This window comes from Coregonus clupeaformis, chromosome 18, assembly GCF_020615455.1.
Source record: "Coregonus clupeaformis isolate EN_2021a chromosome 18, ASM2061545v1, whole genome shotgun sequence".
NCBI classification, from domain to species: domain Eukaryota; kingdom Metazoa; phylum Chordata; class Actinopteri; order Salmoniformes; family Salmonidae; genus Coregonus; species Coregonus clupeaformis.
Genome location: NC_059209.1, coordinates 9,000,450 through 9,010,255, shown reverse-complemented (window position 1 = coordinate 9,010,255; position 9,806 = coordinate 9,000,450).

Here is a 9,806-nt window from a genome sequence, read left to right as displayed (position 1 = left end):
GCATGACAACGACCCGAAACACACAGCCAGGGCAACTAAGGAGTGGCGCCGTAAGAAGCATCTCAAGGTCCTGGAGTGGCCTAGCCAGTCTCCAGACCTGAACCCAATAGAAAATCTTTGGAGGGAGCTGAAAGTCTGTATTGCCCAGCGACAGCCCACGAAACCTGAAGGATCTGGAGAAGGTCTGTATGGAGGAGTGGGCCAAAATTCCTGCTGCAGTGTGTGCAAACCTGGTCAATACCTACAGGAAACGTATGATCTCTGTAATTGCAAACAAAGGTTTCTGTACCAAATATTAAGTTCTGCTTTTCTGATGTATCAAATACTTATGTCATGCAAAAAAATTCAAATTAATTACTTAAAAATCATACAATGTGATTTTCTGGATTTTTGTTTTAGATTCCGTCTCTCACAGTTGAAGTTTACCTATGATAACAATTACAGACCTCTACACTGCCGATTTTGCAGGTTTTCCTACTTACAAAGCATGTATCAAATACTTGTTCTCCCCACTGTATATATATATATATACAGTTGAAGTCGGAAGTTTACATAAACTTTGGTTGGAGTCATTAACTCGTTTTTCAACCACAATTTCTCGTTAACAAACTATAGTTTTGGCAAGTCGGTTAGGACATCTACTTTGTGCATGACACAAGTAATTTTCCCAACAATTGTTTACAGACAGATTATGTCACTTATAATTCACTGTATCACAATTCCAGTGGGTCAGAAGTTTACATACACTAAGTTGACTGTGCCTTTAAACAGCTTGGAAAATTCCAGAAAATGATGTCAATGCTTTAGAAGCTTCTGAAGCTTTAGAAGCATTTGAGTCAATTGGAGGTGTACCTGTGGATGTACCTTCAAACTCAGTGCCTCTTTGCTTGACATCATGGGAAAATCTAAAGAAATGAGCCAAGACTTCAGAAAAACAATTGTAGACCTCCACAAGTCTGGGAGCAATTTCCAAATGCCTGAAGGTACCACATTCATCTGTACAAACAATAGTACGCAAGAATAAACACCATGGGACCACATAGCCGTCATACCGCTCAGGAAGGAGACGCGTTCTGTCTCCTAGAGATGAACGTACTTTGGTGCAAAAGTGCAAATCAATCCCAGAACAACAGCAAAGGACCTTGTGAAGATGCTGGAGGAAACAGGTACAAAAGTATCTATATCCACAGTAAAACGAGTCCTATATCGACATAACCTGAAAGGCCGCTCAGCAAGGAAGAAGCCACTGCTCCAAAACCGCCATAAAAAAGCCAGACTACGGTTTGCAACTGCACATGGGGACAAAGATTGTACTTTTTGGAGAAATGTCCTCTGGTCTGATGAAACAAAAATAGAACTGTTTGGTCATAATGACCATCGTTATGTTTGGAGGAAAAAGGGGGAGCTTGCAAGCCGAAGAACACCATTCCAACCGTGAAGCACGAGGGTGGCAGCATCATGCTGTGGGGGTGCTTTGCTGCAGGAGGGACTGGTGCACTTCACAAAATAGATGGCATCATGAGGAAGGAAAATTATGTGGATATATTGAAGCAACATCTCAAGACATCAGTCAGGAAGTTAAAGCTTGGTCGCAAATGGGTCTTCCAAATGGACAATGACCCCAAGCATACTTCCAAAGTTGTGGCAAAATGGCTTTAGGACAACAAAGTCAAGGTATTGGAGTGGCCATCACAAAGCCCTGACCTCAATCCTATAGAAAATCTGTGGGCAGAACTGAAAAAGCGTGTGCGAGCAAGGAGGCCTACAAACCTGACTCAGTTACACCAGCTCTGTCAGGAGGAATGGGCCAAAATTCACTCAACTTATTGGGGGAAGCTTGTGGAAGGCTACCCGAAATGTTTGACCCAAGTTCAACAATTTAAAGGCAATGTTACCAAATACTAATTGAGTGTATGTAAACTTCTGACCCACTGGGAATGTGATGAAAGAAATAAAAGCTTAAATAAATCATTCTCTCTACTATTATTCTGACATTTCACATTCTTAAAATAAAGTGGTGATCCTAACTGACCTACGACAGGGAATCTTTATTAGGATTAAATGTCAGGAATTGTGAAAAACTGAGTTTAAATGTATTTGGCTAAGGTGTATGTAAACTTCCGACTTCAACTGTATATATATATATATATATATATATATATATATATATATCTTATTTACATAAGTATTCAGACCCTTTGCTATGAGACTCGAAATTGAGCTCAGGTGCATCCTGTTTCCATTGATCATCCTTCAGATTTGATTGGAGTCCACCTGTTGTAAATTCAATTGATTGGACATGATTTGGAAAGGCACACACCTGTCTATATAAGGTCCTACAGTTCACAGTGCATGTCACAGCAAAAACCAAGCCATGAGGTCGAAGGAATTGTCTGTAGTGCGCCAAGACAGGATTGTGTTGAGGCACAGATCTGGGGAAGGGTACCAAAAAATGTATGCAGCATTGAAGGTCCCCAAGAACACAGTGGCCTCCATCATTCTTAAATGGAAGAAGTATGTAACCACCCAGACTCTTCCTAGAGCTGGCCGCCCGGCCAAACTGAACAATCGGGGGAGAAGGGCCTTGTTCAGGAAGGTGAACAAGAACCCGATGGTCACTCTGACAGAGCTCCAATGTTCATCTGTGGAGATGGGAGAACCTTCCAGAAGGAAAACCATCTCTACAGCACTCCATCAATCAGGCCTTTATGGTAGAGTGGCCAGACGGAAGCCACTCCTCAGTAAAAGGCACATGACAGCCCGCTTGGAGTTTGCCAAAAGGCACCTAAAGGACTCAGACCATGAGAAACAAGATTATCTGGTCTGATGAAACCAATATTGAACTCTTTGGCCTGAATGCCAAGTGTGACTTCTGGAGGAAACCTGGCAACATGCCTACGGTGAAGCATGGTGGTGGCAGCATCATGCTGTGGGGATGTTTTTCAGCGGCAGGGACTGGGAAACTATTTAGGATCAAGGGTAAGATTAACGGAGCAAAGTATAGAGAGATCCTTGATGAAAACATGCTCCAGAGCACTCAGGACCTCAGACTGGGGCGATGGTTCACCTTCCAACAGGACAACGACCCTAAGCACACAGCCAAGACAACGCAGGAGTGGCTTCTGGACAAGTCTTTGAATGTCCTTGAGTGGCCCAGCCAGAGCCAGGACTTGAACCCAATCGAACATCTCTGGAGAGACCTGAAAATAGCTGTGCAGCGATGCTCCCCATCCAACCTGACAGAGCTTGAGAGGATCTGCAGAGAAGAATGGGAGAAACTCCCCAAATACAGATGTGTCAAGCTTGTAGCGTCATACCCAAGAAGACTCGAGGCTGTAATCGCTGCCAAAGGTGCTTCAAAAAAGTACTGAATACTTTTGTAAATGTGTTATTTCAGTTCTTTAAAATAATAATAATTTGCTAACATTTCTAAAAACCTGGTTTTGCTTTGTCATTATGGGGTATTATGTGTAGATTGAGGGGGAAAAAACAATGTTATCAATTTTAGTATAAGGCTGTAACGTAACAAAATGTGGAAAAAGTCACGTGGTCTGAATACTTTCCGAATACACTGTATCTCCCTGACTTGCATTTGTGTGGCCTTGCATGACCCTAAACGAGCGTAATGCAATTAGTTGGTATAGGGAGATAAGAGTAGCCTTTAACATTTTCTTGGGACTCAACAGCGTGTCAAATTGCTGCCATAGAGATGCGCATATGCCTAAACATTGAAAGAGTTTACCCTAAGCACTACATATCCATAAAGCAACAAAACAGTCCCAAGAGTAGGCCTATTACAGAAATGGTATTCTACACACAGTCATATGCATGCGTACAATCCCAAGTAATGTAGAATGGAGACGCTAAAGAACCTTAAAACGGTTAGACAATATGGCCTGTTTTGATTGCACATGATCGTGAAGGATCCCTAGGCCAAGTTCACAAATGACTCAGCATAATATAATTTGTTTCAGTAGGCCTACACAAAAAATTTTTGGGGTTCAACAGGAGTTCTTCTAAGATCCTCAAAGCTCCTCGAAGAACCTTAGGGTTCTTGGCAATGAAAAATACCACCAAATGGTTGTTCCAAGAACCTCTTAGGAGGTGGGGTTAATCAAGGAACCCCCATTGTTGGTGGAGTTCTTGAGGGAACTTCATAATTATAAATGAAAACGCTCATGACAAAATTTGAAATGAGACGACAGTAAAACAGGTAAATTGCGTTGATGTTTGGCTCCGAATATATATACTGAAATATGATAACTTTATCTCATATTAGTGTACTGTAATGAACAACAATATGGTTTTCTGTGAATAGCTTCCATGTCTAGCTGTAACGTTACATTAGTTCAGAAGAATTACCGTTAGCCAAACCGGGTAACTTCATGACCGTTAACTAACGTCAGCTTGCTAACTTTAATTTCCTAGCTAACTAGGCAACTCCACAGGAGGCTGCTGAGGGGAGGATGGCTCATAATAATGCCCGGAACGGAGCGAATTTAATGGCATCATGTTTGATGTATTTGATACCATTCCAAGAATTCCACCCCAGCCATTACCATGAGCCCATCCACCACCTAGAAGGTTCTAGTTGTATAGTTCTAGTTGTAACACTGGAATGTTCTTCAAACATTGGGATGTGCACGCTAAGGAGATTCCAGTGTTCTTCAAAGTAAACCACATTTACGGCATCTTGAGCAGCTGGTATTTGTGTGGAAAGGTCATGACTTCCTCCAGTTTCAACAGCCATTCACATGCCAATGTGGTTGAGGACAGTCTCCAGTGGTCAGCAGTGGTGCCTGGGGAAGAAATTACATCCCATGGTCTGGACAGCTACCTTGATCCCGAGGGTAGACTCACAATCCCTCTCCGGCATTGTATTTGCAGGTTATTGCCCAAAACATATATGGAGTCTTAGTCTCGATACCCTGGGTCTGGGTTTTAAGAGGATGGGTCTTGGTCTGCATTTCAAAGGATCTAGTCTTGATTTGGGTCTGATAAAATAATGTTGAGTCTTGTTTTTCTGCATTTAAACTGTTTTTGATTGCGTCATAGTCTCGATACACTGGGTCTTGGTCTGGTTTTCAAAGGGTCTAGTCTTGCTTTCAGTCTTGACTCCATCTCTACTAAATGAAATACATACTGTAATCCTGTGAGATTTTTTTTTTGTTAGAAATTAGAGCACTTTATGTACGTAATCCCCCGTTTTAGGGGACCAAAAGTATTGGGACAAATTCACTTAAGTGTATTAAAGTAGCAAAAAGTTAAGTATTTGGTCCCATATTCGTAGCACGCAATGACTACATCAAGCTTGTGACTATACAAATTTGTTGGATGAATTTGCAGTTCGTTTTGGTTGTGTTTCAGATTATTTTGTGCCCAATAGAAATGAATGGCAAATAATGTACTGTGCCATTTTGGAGTCACTTTTATTGTAAATAAGAATAGAATATGTTTGTATACAATTCTACATTAATGTGGATGCTACCATGATTACGGATAATCCTGAATTAATCGTGAATAATGATGAGTGAGAAAGTTACAGACGCACAAATATCATACCCCCAAGACAACCTCTCACTCACCATTGCAATAACAGGGAAGGTTAGCATTTCTTTTTCTTTTTTGGGGGGGGGGGGGTGTATGACATTTGTGCGTCTGTAACTTTCTCACTCATCATTATTCACGATTCATTCAGGATTATCCATAATCATGGTAGCTTCCACATTAATGTAGAAGTGTTTAGAAACATATTCTATTCTTATGGGACCAAATACTTAACTTTTTACTACTTTAATACACATATAAGTGTATTTGTCCCAATACTTTGGTCCCCTAAAATGGGGGGACTATGTACAAAAGTGCTGTAATTTCTAAACGGTTTACCCAGTATGGATGAAAATATCCTCAATTTAAAGCTGACAGTCTGCACTTTAACCTCATAGTCATTGTATGTCATTGTGTGCCAAATCCAAAGTGCTGGAGGACAGAGCCAAAACAACAACAAAAACGTGTCACTGTTCCAATACCTTTGGAGCTCACTTTAGGCATCTAGGGCATATCAAATCAAATCACATTTTATTTGCCACATGCGCCGAATACAACAGGTGTAGACCTTACAGTGAAATGCTTACTTACAAGCCCTTAACCAACACTGCAGTTTTAAGAAAAAAAGTGTTAAGTAAAAAATAGATAAGTAAAAAATAACAAATAATTAAAGAGCATTAGTAAAATAAAATAACAGTAGGAAGGCTATTTACAGGGGGTACCGGTACAGAGTCAATGTGCGGGGGCACCGGTTAGTCGAGGTAATTGAGGTAATATGTACATGTGGGTAGAGTTAAAGTGACTATGCATAGATAATAAACAGAGTAGCAGCAGCGTAAAAGAGGGGGTGGGGTGGGGGGGACAATGCAAATAGTCTGGGTAGCCATGATTAGCTGTTCAGGAGTCTTATGGCTTGGGGTTAGAAGCTGTTAAGAAGCCTTTTGGACCTAGACTTGGCACTCCGGTACCGCTTGCCGTGCGGTAGCAGAGAGAACAGTCCATGAATAGGATGGCTGGAGTCTTACAATTTTTAGGGCCTTATTCTGACACCGCCTCGTATAGATGTCCTGGATGGCAGGAAGCTTGGCCCCAGTGATGTACTGGGCCGTACGCACTACCCTCTGTAGTGCCTTGCGGTAAGAGGCCGAGCAGTTGCCATACCAGGCGGTGATGCAACCAGTCAGGATGCTCTCGATGGTGCAGCTGTAGAACTTCTTGAGGATCTGAGGACCCATGCCAAATCTTTTCAGTCTCCTGAGGGGGAATAGGCTTTGTCGTGCCCTCTTCACGACTGTCTTGGTGTGTTTGGACCATGATAGTTTGTTGATGATGTGGACACCAAGGAACTTGAAGCTCTCAACCTGTTCCACTACAGCCCCGTCGATGAGAATGGGGGCATGCTCAGTCCTCTTTTTTTTTGTTCCTGTAGTCCACAATCATCTCCTTTGTCTTGATCACGTTGAGGGAGAGGTTGTTATCCTGGCACCACACGGCCAGGTCTCTGACCTCCTCCGTATAGGCTGTCTCATCGTTGTTGGTGATCAGGCCTACCACTGTTGTGTCGTCGGCAAACTTAATGATGGTTTTGGAGTCGTGCCTGGCCATTCAGTCATGGTTGAACAGGGAGTACAGGAGGGGACTGAGCACGCACCCCTGAGGGGCCCCCGTGTTTAGGATCAGCGTGGCAGATGTGTTGTTACCCACCCTTACCACCTGGGGGCGGCCCGTCAGGAAGTCCAGGATCCAGGTGCAGAGGGAGGTGTTTAGTCCCAGGATCCTTAGCTTAGTGATGAGCTTTGAGGGCACTATGGTGTTGAACGCTGAGCTGTAGTCAATGAATAGCATTCTCACATAGGTGTTCCTCTTGTCCGGATGGGAAAGGGCAGTGTGGAGTGCAATAGAGATTGCATCAATTGTGGATCTGTTGGGGCGGTATGCAAATTGGAGTGGGTCTAGGGTTTCTAGGATAATGGTGTTGAGGTGAGCAATGACCAGCCTTTCAAAGCACTTCATGGCTACAAACGTGAGTGCTACGGGTCGGTAGTCATTTAGGCAGGTTATCTTAGTGTTCTTGGGCACAGGGACTATGGTGGTCTGCTTGAAACATGTTGGTATTACAGACTCAGTCAGGGACATGTTGAAAATGTCAGTGAAGACACTTGGTCAGTTGGTCAGCGCATGCTCGGAGTACACGTCCTGGTAATCCGTCTGGCCCTGCGGTCTTGTGAATGTTGACCTGCTTAAAATTCTTACTCACATCGGCTACGGAGAGTGTGATCACATAGTCATCCGGAACAGCTGATGCTCTCATGCATGCTTCAGTGTTGCTTGCCTCGAAGCGAACATAGAAGTGATTTAGCTCATCTGGTAGGCTTGTGTCACTGGGCAGCTCGCGGCTGTGCTTCCCTTTGTAGTCTGTAATAGTTTGCAAGCCCTGCCACATCCGACGAGCGTCTGAGCCGGTGTAGTACGATTCATTCTTAGTCCGGTATTGACTCTTTGCCTGTTTGATGGTTCGTCGGAGGGCATAGCGGGATTTCTTATAAGTGTCCGGGGTTGGAGTCCCGCTCCTTGAAAGTGGCAGCTCTACCCTTTAGCTCAGTGCAGATGTTGCCTGTAATCCATGGCTTCTGGTTGGGGTATGTACGTACGTCACTATGGGGACGACGTCATCTTTGCACTTATTGATGAAGCCAGTGACTGATGTGGTGTACTCCTCAATGCCTATCTTCAAGATACCACAGATGTGTTGAACAAAATTAAGGAATTGAATAATATAGGTACAGCTTCCTTTTTAGTCACCATGGATGTGGAGTCTCTATACACCACCATTGAACATGAACAAGGTTTGGCAGCTATGCACCATTTCTTGAGTCCCCGACCTGAAACTGAGATGCCTCCTACAGAATTCATTGTCTCACTGACTGAATGGACTCTTAATCATAACATCTTTATCTTTCAGGACCGTATTTTTAAACAGGTCAAAGGATGTGCCATGGGAGCTTGCTACAGCCCTTCCTATGCTGGTTTGTACTTAGGTAAATGGGAAAATGACTTCATTTTGGATCCTTCTAATAACAATTTATTTGACCGGATTATATGGTGGGGACGTTATATTGATGATGTTTGCCTGTTTTGGTCCGGCTCAGAAGATGAACTTATTTCCTTCCACCAATACCTTAACAGCATTAATCCTAACATCAAACTAACTATGGAGTACAACAAGGATAACATGAATTTGTTGTACCTCGACATTAGTAAAAATGGCAAAGGTTGTTTGCACATATCAATCTTTAGGAAGCCTACAGATGGGAATACCATTCTGAGGGCAGACAGCTTTCACCCCAAAAGGCTAAAAGAGAATATTCCATATGGCCAATTCCAAAGAGTCCGCAGAATTTGCGATCAGGAAACAGACTACAGTGTCAAATCTGTTGAATTGAAGAATCGCTTCTTGAATCTGGGTTACAGCGTTCAGGTCCTGAAAGATACAGGTCTAAGGGCTGGATTACTTGACAGAGAGAACTTGTTGCGAAGGGGAGTGCCTCGTGATACATCAGAGAGAGTGTATTTTGTTACAAAATACAGCACTGAAGCAGAGAACATTAAAATAATCATTAAAAATAATTGGGGAATCATCCAAAGTGAGACGCTACGACGCCAAGTCTTTCCTGAGCCACCAGTCATAAGCGATGTCCTACCCTAAATTACAAATTAGTCCACAGTTATCTTCCGGGTGACTCTCAAAAAACTTGGCTTGACCACAAACCCAAGGGCTCTTTTAAATATAACTAGTGCAACCATTGCAGAAATATTGCACAGAAAAAGTCTTTTGTTGACACAGCTTCCAAAATGGAGTATTACCTCAAGCATTTCATTAACTGCAAAACCACTCATGTCATCTATAGATTGGAATGTCCACAGTGCAAGGTGTTCTACATTGGACGGACAAAGAGACGCCTTCAAGACCGCTTAGCGGAACACTTGTACGCCATACGGGTAGGCAATGAAGACTACCCCATGGCAAGGCACTACAAGTCCTTACACCATGGTAACCCTGCCTCCCTACAAGCTATGGGTATTGATCATATTCTGGCCTCTATTAGAAAAGGGGACCGTCTTAAACAGTTAAACCAAAGGGAAAGTTTTTGGATTTACAAACTACAGGCCACTAAATACCCTGGTTTAAATGAAGATATGGATTTCTCACCCTTCCTGTAGGGTTGTGATAGGTCCATTTGCTCTCATCTAGTGGACAT